This window comes from Microcaecilia unicolor, chromosome 4 (assembly GCF_901765095.1).
Source record: "Microcaecilia unicolor chromosome 4, aMicUni1.1, whole genome shotgun sequence".
NCBI lineage: Eukaryota > Metazoa > Chordata > Amphibia > Gymnophiona > Siphonopidae > Microcaecilia > Microcaecilia unicolor.
The window spans coordinates 29,566,547-29,580,081 of NC_044034.1; the positions used below are offsets into that span (position 1 = coordinate 29,566,547).

The 13,535-nt window shown below is 41.6% G+C and overlaps 1 protein-coding gene across 1 annotated transcript in view; it reads right to left on the reverse strand.

Annotated features, from left to right (window-relative positions):
* Positions 1-13,535, reverse strand: part of TENM4 (teneurin transmembrane protein 4) — a 1,172,733-nt gene that overhangs the window by 205,231 nt on the left and 953,967 nt on the right.

Below are 13,535 nucleotides of genomic sequence, written 5' to 3' on the forward strand. Positions count from 1 at the left end.
TGAAAAAGATTGATGGTGATAGGAAAAAAAAATTAAGGGCCCCTTTTACAAAGCTGCGTAGGTGCCTACGTGTGCCCAACGTGCGCCCAAATGGACTTACCGCCCGACTACCGCATGGCTTTTATGGTAATTTCATTTTTGGCATGTGTCTGCTACGCACATCTGAAAAATATTTTTTTATTTTCGGACACGAATAGCGGACGTGCGCCAAGTGGCATCTGACGCGCGTAGGTCCTTACCGCCCAAATTCTTTACCGTTAGGTCTATGGCTGGCAGTAAGGTCAGAGACCCAAAATGGACGCGCGGCAATTTCGATTTTGCTGCACGTCCATTTTTTGAAAAAAGGGCCTGTTTTTTACAGGTGCACTGATAAATGATTCTGCGCATGCTCAAAACCCGCACCTACACTACCGCAAGCCACTTTTCAGCACAGTTTTGTAAAAGGACCCGTCAGTGAAATCCTTCTGATAGGATGCAATAGTCTAAATGGTTAAACTAAACCAAGGGAGCCCATCATATCCTTAACGGACTCAAGAGCCTGGGATACATAAATCTTGGTGTCAGACTGTTTGTCTAGAGTCCGATGCAGAGGTTGATTAAATTTGGAAGATCTTGTTGCTACTCAACTGACTGATTACCTAGAGCATTTTAATAGCCAACACTCCTCTCAATCAGGTTTCAGAAGTGGTTATAGTACAGAGACAGATTTGGATACTCTTGTGTCTGACACGATCTTATCTAAATCTGCACTACCCAAGCTGCAAAGGACTTAAATACAAAACAACGTACGCATCTAGTTTTTCCTACATAAGCACACAACTGTGGAACGCATTACCAAAAGCCTTGAAAACGACGTACGACCACCTAAACTTCCGGAAATCACTAAAAACCAACCTGTTTAAAAAGGCATCCCTACCGATCCAACTTAAATGCCTAATCTCTGCAACACAACCAAACTAAAGCACGTAATGGACATAACACAACTCTTTCGTTCTCCGATTCCCTAATGTGGCTGTGCCACATGAACTTGATCTTACCACAACATCACCCTGTATTTGTTCACACCGGAGCCTGCAAAGGCCTCTCCGGTACTATGTAAGCCACATTGAGCCTACAAATAGGTGGGAAAATGTGGGATACAAATATAACAAATAACTAAATAACTAAATAAATAAATAAAATATATAACAGGAGACAGGTTTTGCTAATGCACTTCGACCTTTCAAGTGCTTTTGGTTTGGTGAAGCATAATATACTAATGGAAATTCTATATAGTTATAGTATAGGGGGTAGAGTGGGTAGCTGGATTTTGGGATGTCTATCATCTAGAATCTATAGGGTTTTTCTGAGGCAGGGAAAGCTAGTTGTGGTGTTCCCTAGGAATCTCCTATCTCGCCGATCCTACTATCAAGATGGCCTCCATAGGTTCAGCTTTAACTTTAGGAATTTGCTGCTTCATCTATGCAGATGATATCAGTATATATATATTTTTCAGGGCCAGTAGAGAACATTACAAGAGTATAATGTTGAGTTTACAGAGGTGATCCGGGAAGTTACAGATCGGTGAGTCTGACGTCGGTGCCGGGCAAAATGGTAGAGACTATTATAAAGAACAAAATTACAGAGCATATTCAAAAGCATGGATTAATGAGACAAAGCCAGCATGGATTTAGTGAAGGGAAATCTTGCCTCACCAATCTACTACATTTCTTTGAAGGGATGAACAAACATGGATAAAGGTGAGCTGGTCGATATTGTGTATCTGGATTTTCAAAAGGCATTTCACAAAGTACCTCATGAAAGACTCCAGAGGAAATTGGAGGTAGTGTTCTATTGTGGATTAAAAACTGGCTAAAGGATAGAAAACAGAGAGTAGGGTTAAATGGTCAGTATTTTCAATAGAGAAGGGTAGATAGTGGGGTTCCAAAGGGGTCTGTGTTCGGACCGCTGCTTTTTAACATTTTTATAAATGATCTAGATATGGGAATAACCAATGTAAATTTGCTGACGACACAAAGTTATTCGAAGTTGTTAAATCACAAAAGGATTGTGAAAAATTGCAAGACGATCTAATGAGATTGGGAAACTGGGCATCCAAATGTCAGATGATGTTTAATGTGAGCAAGTGCAAAGTGATGCATGTGGGAAAGAGGAACCCAAACTATAGCTATGTGATGCAAGGTTCTGCATTAGGAGTCACCGACCAGGAAAAGGATGTAGGAGTCATCGTTGACGATACTTTGAAACCCTCTGCTTAGTGTGCTGCAGCGGCAAAGAAAGCAAATAGAATGTTAGGCATTATTATGAAAGAATATTGTGTGTAATTCTAGTCACCACATCTCAAAAAAGATCCAGTGGAATTAGAAGTAGTACAGAGAACGTCCTCAGGAAAGCATGGGCGCCCCTTTCGATTATGCCCTTCAATGTAATGTAATTCTAAATATGTCAGGTTTTTACAGGAAAAGATGGGGAATGAAGGCTTTCCAACAATGGGCTGTTGAAAAATGAAGTAGGCTACCATCTGAAATTATTGTATTTGGTCTTTAGAAAGGCACTTAAAATTTTAATTGTTTTCCAAATTTAAAATTTTTTATTTTATGTGTTTTATATTTGTATTTTTATTATTTTGTAATATTGTTCACCATCTTGAATGGCAATTTGTTTGCAATGAAGAAGGCATATAAAGTTTTATAAATAAATAAATGATAAAGACTCTTCTTCTCACTCTGCAGTATGCTGGCCAGGGAAGCAGATGGCAAAGACAAAAAAATCCATGGCTGGGGTTTTATACCAATCACAGTTTCCTTTCAAAAGAGGTCTCCTCCCATCATTACCTCACTGATCAGAAAAGCCCTATCCTTGTTCTGGAAGCCGTGGGGATATTAGGAAAATAACAAGAACAGTCCAACCAAAGGGTGAATGTATTTAAGAGGAAAAACGCAGGAGTGGAAGAACACTATATACCAGGATGGATAAAATAATTGTTGGCAGATAAGCCGGCGGCTTGCATATCGAGTAACTCTCTCCAGCACTGACTTTAAATCATCTTCAACAACTTTAATTTGTGCAGCAACCGTTCAGCAAACTCAGAAGTGTTCTCCTGATGAAGGCTTTCATGCCGAAACGTGGCCTGTGTTGAGGACACCCGGCTGGGACTTGTATACTTTGGAAGAATAAACTACTTTTATTTTAACCATCCTGGTATATAGCATTCTTTCGCTCCTGCGTTTTTCCTGTTGTTTTTTTCTTGTGGAAGTCCTCAGTTCTCTTGTGCTTTGAATGTATTTAAGACACAGCTGTGGGGGGGATTTACAAGTCAAAGTTCAGTATTTTAGTATGGCCACTAGAGGTCTCTGCTAGCCTCACAAAGCAGAACCTCAGCGTTCTCTAGACTCATGTGAAATAACAATCTAACTTATATGAATGACTGAAATGTTTATGATGATATTATTTTTAAAAAAATAGCATGGTTGTTCTATTTATGAACATGAGATGATGCTTTGATGTGATATTCACAAAACAAATCTAATTGGTTAAAAAATAAGCACTTTCTATTTACATTAGGAAAGAAACTCACCATTTTCCTCCGGTGAAGTTTGGTGCTGGTGCTGGCTAGTTCTAGCTAAGAAGGCACCGTGAGCTGGCAGTATGATTCATCCCGGGGAAAGGCCCAATTTGTGGCTATATATGATAATGTCAACTTTAAAGGAATCTGCCAGGGCTCTCCTATCTAACATGCCAACCACTGACATCTGTTTTCTGATGTCAGCTGCGCTGGTTTTGGCCGCTGGTTACCATGGAAGCCCTAATGCACCTTTTGAGTCTGTTCTGCTCATGCTGTTCTCAAAGGAGAGTGCAGTCATTTATTGATTCTCTTTTTAAAGCCATCCACGGCATCCTGGGGCAAGGCATCACATTTTCTTTCTCCCACACAGGAGCAACAACAGTGGGATCTTTCTGCCTAACAAACACTTCCTGCGTGCTTCCTGGTTTTAAAACTGGCAGACAAAATTAGTTGCTTCTTTTCAGTATTCGATGAAAGGGGACTATATATATATATTAATAGGATCAATTCTGCACAAGAGAAGGCAGAGAAAAATAAAGGGGAAGTTTGGGGACTCCAAATGAAAAGTTGCTTCTAAATGTCCTAAGCTTGATAATGCAACACTCAGGGCCCCTGTTTACTAAGCCGCGCTAAAAACGATAGCGTGCCTTAATAAACAGAGCCCCTAAAAAAACTCTTTAAATTATATCTTATCTTTTATCTTCTTTCTTTCTTTATTTGTTGCATTTGTATCCCACATTTTCCCACCTATTTGCAGGCTCAATGTGGCTTACATTATGCCGCAATGATGATCACCATTAACGGGATGATAATACAAAGGAGTGGTACAATCAAGATACATGAAAATATCACTTAAATTAGATATGAATATAGCCAGTAGGGCCCCCACCCCGGTGGGACAGCACTTCACAGAACCAACCAGTGATTTCACAGTGAGAATACTGAAAGGTAACTTTAAAACCATACAAGAACGTAAGACCTTTGAAGTCAGAATGATTGAATATTTTAACACTCAACAGAAAGGACTTAACAAGGATCTGGGGTTCCTAGCCCATTATAAACCATAAAGCTGTATGTCTCTGTTGATCACCCCACCCCTCACCTATCCACACCCATCCTGTTAGAATATCAATGATATGCTTTGATGTCCCCATGCATACCTCCGACCCACCCCCATCCTCCCACCCTGTCAGACTGTCATAGTAATGCTTGAATGTTTTCACTTATATACACTGTCAGCTAGCACATTTGCTTATTTCCGATCTGACGAAGAAGGGCAACCTTCGAAAGCTAATCAAGAAATGTATTAAGTTATGTCCAATAAAAACGGTATCATCTTATTTTCTTTTCCATGTTTTATTTTGTTTGATTTCTATAGATTCTACATGGAATGTTGCTATTCCACTAGCAACATTCCATGTAGAAGTCAGCCCTTATAGATCACCAATGTGGCCGCGCAGGCTTCTGCTTCTGTGAGTCTGACGTCCTGCACGTATGTGCAGGACGTCAGACTCACAGAAACAGAAGCCTGCGCAGCCTTCTACATGGAATGTTGCTAGTGGAATAGCAACATTCCATGTAGAATCTCCAATAGTAGCAACATTCCATGTAGAATCTCCAATGGTATCTATTTTACTGTCATAGTAATGCTTGAATGTTTTCACTTATATACACTGTCAGCTAGCACATTTGCTTATTTCCGATCTGAGGAAGAAGGGCAACCTTCGAAAGCTAATCAAGAAATGTATTAAGTTATGTCCAATAAAAAAGGTATCATCTTATTTTCTTTTCCATGTTTTATTTTGTTTGATTTCTATTGATAACCTTAAGTGTGGACTAACACGGCTACCACACTCCTCTACTTAATATGAAAGGTAAAAATCAAGTGAATTAGGAGAAATATATAATTTTGTAGCAGGTGCATAAAAATAGAATAGTACATATAAAACATTCAATACTCTTAATATGATGAAAGTAACCAGATTGGAGAAACCAGCGTTAATTTGTTCTGATGCATTTTAGGTATTAAGTCTTTGTGAATGGTTCGTGTTATAAGTCTCTTTGAATAGTTTTGTCTTCAGTAGTTTCCGGAATGCCATCAGGTCGTGTGTTGTCTTTATAGCATTCGGTAGTGCATTCCACAGTTGTGTGCAGGTGTAGGAAAAGCTGGACGCATATATCGATTTGTACCTAAGACCTGTACATTTAGGGTAAAAACTATCAAAGAACTTTCAGAGCATTTACGTGACGCCACTAAAATTTAAACACTTACCCCCTGATTCTATAAAAGTCGCCAAAAAATTGCACGTACACATTTGGGCTTGCGCCCAATTTGCATGTATAATTTAATAGAATAATAAGCCAATTAGTGCCAATAATTGGCTTTATAAGAAGCAATTATTGGCACTAATTAAATTTAATTGGAACTTATACACAAATTTAGGTGAAGGATCTACGCCTTATATTTACGCGCAGCACAAAAAAGGAGGTGTGGAAATGGGAGGGTCATGGGCGTTTCAGGGCGGAGCGTGGATTCCAGTTATGCGCGGAATTATAGAATAAGGGGGCATAGACATAAATTTAGGCGCAGTCATTTGCGTTGTCGTTGGTACAAATGGATGCACCTACATTTATGTGTGACCCCTGCACTTCTGCGCTATTTTATAAACCATATCAAGCTTTAGGTGCGGCTTATAGACTAGCGCTTAGGTGGATTTTTTTGGGCGCTGAATTTTTTTAGGCGCCATTTATAGAATCCAGCTTTTATGAGGCAATTCTATAAATTGGCGTCAAAATGTAGGTGCGTTTAGTGCCAATACTATAATGGCTTCTGGGCACATCTAAGACGTTATAAAATACTAGCACAAAGCCGCTGTGGTGCCAACTTATGTCATGTCAAGGGCTAGAGTAAGTTGACGTGCCTATGTGCGCCATGCAATGTGCGCAACTAATCGTATTCTATAAGTTGTGTGCTTCACTTGGAGGGGCATAATCGAACGGGGCCGGCCATCTATAAGGGCGGTCATCTTCAAGGCCGGCCCTGTAAAGCGGCGTGCCGACTGTATTATCGAATCAAGATGGCCGGCCATCTTTCGTTTCGATAATACGGTCGGAGCCGGCCAAATCTCAACATTTGGGCCGGCCTTAGAGATGGCCGACATGGGTTTTCAGCGATAATAGAAAATAATGGCGGCCATCTCAAACCCGGCCAAATCCAAGGCATTTGCTCATGGGAGGAGCCAGCATTCGTAGTGCACTGGTCCCCCTGACATGCCAGGACACCAACCGGGCACCCTAATGGGCACTGCAGTGGACTTCAAAAATTGCTCCCAGGTGCATAGCTCCCTTACCTTGTATGCTGAGCCCCCCAAATCCCCCCCAAAACCCACTCCCCACAACTGTACACCACTACCATAGCCCTTAGGGATGAAGGGGGGCACCTACATGTGGGTACAGTGGGGTTTTTTTTTTGGGGGGGGGGGTTGGAGGGCTCCCATTTATCACCACAAGTGTAACAGGTAGGGGGAAAAAGACCTCAACAATCCAAATCGGGTAGCTTTTAAATCTCATATACCATTATTTATGAGACTCCATTATTATCATTGGTCTAAAAAAATTTATTATTCATGTGCAAAAAAATCAAAATATTTTTGTATATCATAAAGGCCATGAAAAGGTGCAAACCATAAGTATTTCTAGTTTTATTATAAGCTGTTTTGCTCTCCTTGAACTGAAAGCAGACTTAAGAGTTGCAAGAGAATTATAAATGTGCTTTTTCTTGTAAATACCTTTCTAAGGCTGTGGTTTGACATTTTGGCCTGTGCTAACTTGTGATAAGTTGCTGGTCAGTAACTGAGCCAGAGACTCCTATGACTAAGGACACCAGCTGTATCCAGATAAACAATCAGAGGGAGAAGTAAGGGGGTGTGGGCAAAACTGTAGGTTAAACCAAAGGGTGGAGGGGGCTAGTAGGATGACTGTGCATACCAAGGACATTAGGTCAACTCATATCATATAAAAACTTATGCTTTATATGACAGATTTTAAACTGTCAGAAACTGGAAAAGGCTGGAACTGGATTTTTGCCATAAAAGGAACAGAATATTCTGGAAAGATGCATATTCATTAGGTAGGAAGGGTAATTATAATTAAGATAATGATGAAAGGAAGAAAAAAGTATTTAAAAGGAAACAGAACTGAGGATGGCGAGCCTCAATGTGCCTACACTAGGAGGTGATACTTGATATTTGAACCATCCAATTTATATAGTATCAATATTTTCTCAGCGAGGGGGTCATTTGTATCATCCACAATATAATACCCAACTCATCTATTATTTACTTAGATAGTACTTAAATAGTATTTTAAACTATTTTAAACGGTATTCCTTGTATAAGATCTATCAGATACCTCTGTCACCACCACTCAGGCTAATGTGAGCCAGGCACTTTTATGGTGGGCAGATACTCCTCATTTGTCTTATTTTTTCATTACACATTCAATTCAAACTTTAATTTAAATTCTTCTTCGCTTTAAAATTGTAGTGTCACTATATCTATATCTCTTCCTTCAATATTTCTTCAGTTTTATTATGGAGACAATCAATCCAACATGATCTCATGTTTCGCAATAATAGCTGTTTCAAGGTATGTCTCCTTTCCTTTTCCGGGTTTCTCAGCAGGGAAAAGGAGATTTGAAACGAGTATCTGCCCACCATAAAAGTGCCTGGCTCACATTAGCCTGAGTGGTGGTGACAGAGGTATCTGATAGATCTTATACAAGGAATACCGTTTAAAATGGTTTAAAATACTATTTAAGTACTATCTAAGTAAATAATAGATGAGTTGGGTATTATATTGTGGATGATACACTAAAAGATGGACATATCGACAGCTCCCAGGGAAAACTCTGTTTTTATTTGCTACATATTATAATATATTGGGAGTTTATTTGTTACTATTTCAATAATTACTGATTGGCTTCTTTGACAATTTGAATAAACATTTATTATCAAGCTCATTTTCGAAAGAGAAGGACGCCCATCTTTCGACACAAATCGGAAGATGAGCGTCCTTCTCACAGGGTCGCCCAAATAGGCATAATCGAAAGTCGATTTTCGGCGCCCCCAACTGCTTTCCGTCGTGGGGGCGACCAAAGTTCACAGGGGTATGTCAGAGGCGTAGTGAAGGCGGGACTTGGGCGTGCCTCACACATGGGCGTCCTCGACCCATAATGGGAAAAAAAGGGCGCCCCTGAGAGCACTTGGACGACTTTACCTGGTCCTGTTTCTCTTACAAACAAGGCACAAAACGTTGCCCGAACTGACCAGATGACCACCAGAGAGAATCGGGGATCACCTCCCCTTTCTCCCCCAGTGGTCACTAACCCCCTCCCACCCTCAAAAAAACTCTTTCAAAATATTTTGTGCCGGCCTCTATGCCAGCCTCAAATGTCATACTCAGGTCCATGACAGTAGTATGCAGGTCCCTGGAGCAGTTTTAGTGGGTGCAGTGCACTTCAGGCAGGCGGACCCAGGCCCATTCCCCCCCCCACCTGTTACATTTCTGGTGGTAAATGTGAGCCCTCCAAAACCCACCTCAAACCCACTGTACCCACATCTAGATGCCCCCCTTCACCCGTAAGGGCTATGGTAGTGGTGTACAGTTGTGGGTAGTGGGTTTTGGGGGGCTCAGCACACAAGGTAAGGGAGCTATGTTCCTGGGAGCAATTTCTGAAGTCCACTGCAGTGCCCCCTAGGGTGCCCGGTTGGTGTCCTGGCATGTCAGGGGGACCAGTGCACTACGAATGCTGGCTCCTCCCACGACCAAAGGGCTTGCATTTGGTTATTTCTGAGATGGGCGTCCTTAGTTTCCATTATCGCTGAAAATCAGAAACGACCAAGTCTAGGGACGACCATCTCTAAGGACGACCTAAATTTCAAGATTTTGGCGTCCCCGACCGTAATATCAGCAAAACTTGGGCGTCAATTTCGATTATGCCCCTCCACGTATAATACTTATTTAGCAGCCAGAGTTTTTCTTGCCTGGAGAGTAAAGATTTACTCTTTCAGAAGGTTACTTCTGTTGCAGAGGCAAGACAGAAGTGAACACTTTCTAAAATCATCAAATCGCAATTGTAATTGTACAATAAGCACTTAACCTGAAAAATGTGTCCTGACGGTGATCACCGATTCACTTAAGTTTCAACAGGGGCGCTAAGTGCACCGTTGCTTAGTATTTAAACTCATATTTTCCAAGTCTTAGCGCTGCTTTTCAAAGATGGCGCCGTTTGCAAATCGAGTTTTGGTGTCTTGTCAAGGAGGTTTTCTTAGACTGATGATAATAACGGAGTCTCATAAATAGTGGCATATGAGATTTAAAAAGTTACCAGTATTGAACTTTTGAGGTCTTTTTCCTCCTCTTATAATTATAATTTAAGTTAAAGTTATATGGTTTTTCAACAACAACGCATGGCGATTAATAGGAAAAAATGGAAATTGGCCATTTTAATGCTATGGTAAAAATGGTTTGGAAAAACCTGCGTAAGGGCGCAGGAAGGCCACTTTCTACCGCAGCTTAGTAAAAGGACCCATTAAAGAATAAGAAATTGCCAGAGGAGCCTGTGGCTTACTAGTATTATCACAGAGCCTTTGCACAACAGGCAAAAGATGAGTGTGAACACAAGGAATGTTTGTCTCGCTCTCTTCCCACCCCTTGAATGCTGGCTCTAGTGAAGGGGAGAAGCAGGTCCAGTCTGGTCCCAGTGCTGCTTCTCTCCTGAGCATGAGCTCAGCAAGACAGAAAAGCAGCAATTAGGTTCTATGCTGGACATCTTTGAAAAAAAACAAAACACCTCGGTGTGTCACTGCTCAGAGTGAGACACGAGTGTGATAACATTAATAACTGAGGCCCTGGAGAAATGAATGTGGAGACAGTGCAGAAATAAAGCATAAGGCCAGAACTAATAACAAAAAATGAACTCTGAGTTGCTTTTACTTTACAGTCTATATATGGCACCAAAAAAAATCAGTGCAGAGAAAAGTGCTATTCTGTAATCTGCGCTTAAAGTTAGGCGCGGTATACAGAATACCATTTACGCTCAGAAATTGCACCCAACCCTAGGCAGGGCCATTTGCACCGACTGAAACATGGTGCAAATGTACGCACCTAAATTAGGGGTCCCTTTACTACGGCGTGCCGAAAAATGGCCTGCGCTAGTGTAGGCACCTGTTTCGGGCGCGAGGAGATCCATTTTTTAGCGTGCCTGTAAAAAAGGCCTTTTATTTTTGGCCGAAAATGGATTTGCGGCAAAATGAAAATTGGCACGTGTCCATTTTTGGCCGGAGATCTTACCGCCAGCCATTCATTTAGCGGTGGTAAGGTCTCACGTGTTAACCGGGTGGTAATCGTCTATGTGCGTACAATGCCGATTACCGACCAGTTAACGTGTGAGACCTTACCGCTAAGTGAATGGCTGGCGGTAAGGTCTCAGGCCCAAAATGGACACGAACCAATTTTCATTTTGCCGCACGCCCATTTTCAGCCTTCTCCCCCCCCCCACCCCCCCCACATAGTTGCGGGAATCTGTGCGCACATTTCACATGCGGCTCCAAAAGAAGGGCATGGCCATGGGCCAATTAGGGGGCATTCCTACAATTTATGTACGCTGTTATAGAATAAGGATGATCCACACTTAATTTAGATCTGAGGATTTATACCAGGGTTTACTTGATGTAAATTCTTGCATCTAAAGTTAGGTGCCGATCCCGGCGCTAAGCGTTTTCTACAAACGGGGCGTAAGTTTCAGCGCTGTTTCTACAATAGCGCTTAGCACTTTTTTCGACGCTATTTATAGAATTTGGTCCTTAGTGTGCACTTTCCAACGTATGGCTAAGGCATCCGGTCTAGGAATACAGACAAATGGATATATATTTATATCTATCTATGTATAGATAGGCAGATTCCTAGAATTGTTAAGAAGGACCTGCCTCTATTTGCAATCAAGTTCTGTACCATTATTTAATCTGCCTATGTGAAAAATAAATTTACTTTTACATAACTTTGCAAAAATTCAGAATTTTTTGGCTATAACTTTGAAATTTTGGGTGCAAGATTTTCCAATTTTTGCCACAAAGCTCCATGTTTTTTTTTTCAAGCTTTCAGTCGCATACTAACGTCTAGAAACAGTTTCTTACGTTATCAGCCCTTGAAACAGAGGCATCGTTTTACTTAGGCTCCAAACCTCTCAACAAGTGTCAAGCCCTGCATGGACTCTTTCTGCACATAGTCTCCGAACTCCCATTTTCATCCTATCTCCTGATCTGTTTTCTACTTGCCCAGCCTAGAAGAATTGAGCATACTAATGAAGAACAAAGGACAAGTCATTTTCAGTGCAAAGAAGCTCAAGCAATCATGATACTTGGTTAGAGGAGGACGGATTCAGAAGAAACTAAGGAAGCATGGATGCCTGTCGGAACGGAGCCGGTGAAGACAAAAGAGATATTAGAAACGAGAGAGGCATATGAGAAGGGGAGATCATGATACTTGGTTAGAGGAGGACGGATTCAGAAGAAACTAAGGAAGCATGGATGCCTGTTGGAACGGAGCCGGTGAAGACAAAAGAGATATTAGAAACGAGAGAGGCATATGAGAAGGGGAGATCATGATACTTGGTTAGAGGAGGACGTATTCAGAAGAAACTAAGGAAGCATGGATGCCTGTCGGAACGGAGGCGGTGAAGACAAAAGAGATATTAGAAACGAGAGAGACATATGAGAAGGGGAGATCATGATACTTGGTTAGAGGAGGACGTATTCAGAAGAAACTAAGGAAGCATGGATGCCTGTCGGAACGGAGCCGGTGAAGACAAAAGAGATATTAGAAACGAGAGAGGCATATGAGAAGGGGAGATCATGATACTTGGTTAGAGGAGGACGTATTCAGAAGAAACTAAGGAAGCATGGATGCCTGTCGGAAACGGAGCCGGTGAAGACAAAGAGATATTAGAAACGAGAGAGGCATATGAGAAGGGGAGATCATGATACTTGGTTAGAGGAGGACGGATTCAGAAGAAACTAAGGAAGCATGGATGCCTGTTGGAACGGAGCCGGTGAAGACAAAAGAGATATTAGAAACGAGAGAGGCATATGAGAAGGGGAGATCATGATACTTGGGTAGAGGAGGACGGATTCAGAAGAAACTAAGGAAGCATGGATGCCTGTCGGAACGGAGCCGGTGAAGACAAAAGAGATATTAGAAACGAGAGAGGCATATGAGAAGGGGAGATCATGATACTTGGGTAGAGGAGGACGGATTCAGAAGAAACTAAGGAAGCATGGATGCCTGTCGGAACGGAGGCGGTGAAGACAAAAGAGATATTAGAAACGAGAGAGACATATGAGAAGGGGAGATCATGATACTTGGTTAGAGGAGGACGTATTCAGAAGAAACTAAGGAAGCATGGATGCCTGTCGGAACGGAAGCGGTGAAGACAAAAGAGATATTAGAAACGAGAGAGGCATATGAGAAGGGGAGATCATGCAAGGACTTATGATAGATCACAAAAAAAAATTCCCTTCCAAAAAATATCTACATAAGACAGCCCAAACGTGTCAATCATCAGTCCCAATGTGTTGATAATTCTTAAATCATAATACAATCTTAGGGGTCCTTTTTACTAAGGTGCGCTGGAAAATGGGCTGCGCCAGTGTAGGTGCGTGTTTTGGGCGTGTGCAGATCCATTTCTCAGCGCACCTGTAAAAAAAAAAAAAAAGCCTTTTTAAAATTTTTTGCCGAAAATGGACACAAAAATTTGGCGCGCGTCCATTTTGGGTCTGAGACCTCACCGCCAGCCATTGACTTAGCGGTAAGGTCTCGTGCGTTAACTGTGTGGTAATCATCTACGCACGTAGAATGATGGTTTCTGCTGCGCGCCAGAAAATAAAAATGATTTTACAGCGCGTGTAGCGCAC